The 279-nt window shown below is 75.6% G+C and overlaps 1 protein-coding gene across 1 annotated transcript in view; it reads right to left on the minus strand.

Annotated features, from left to right (window-relative positions):
- Positions 1-279, minus strand: part of PCMTD1 (protein-L-isoaspartate (D-aspartate) O-methyltransferase domain containing 1) — a 102,256-nt gene extending 101,977 nt beyond the window's left edge. Inside the window, exon 1 of the mRNA XM_019527156.1 lies at positions 235-279. The gene's annotated coding sequence lies outside the window, so the exon portion shown is untranslated. The remainder of the gene's footprint in view (positions 1-234) is intronic.

Below are 279 nucleotides of genomic sequence, written 5' to 3' on the forward strand. Positions count from 1 at the left end.
GGGGGGGGGGGGGCGCTCCTTGTCACTCCTAGCACAGCTCACTGGCAGGTGGGGCAAGGGAAATAATGCAGCCCCCTCACAGCTGCCGCCCCCCCCATCCAGTCCCCTCAGGCGGGGGGTCCGGCCGCACTGCGCAGGCGCATAAGTGGCGCTCGCTCACTCCCCCCCCAGCCGCCCTTCCCCCCGCGCTCCGGGGCAGCGACGGTTACTCCCCGCCGCGCGCGAGTGACTCACCCTGCGCGGCGCCCGCAAGCCCCGGGGCGCGGGGGGGCGGTGGGA

The sequence above is a fragment of the Gavialis gangeticus genome, unplaced genomic scaffold, assembly GCF_001723915.1.
Source record: "Gavialis gangeticus isolate Ggan-Ray unplaced genomic scaffold, GavGan_comp1, whole genome shotgun sequence".
NCBI lineage: Eukaryota > Metazoa > Chordata > Crocodylia > Gavialidae > Gavialis > Gavialis gangeticus.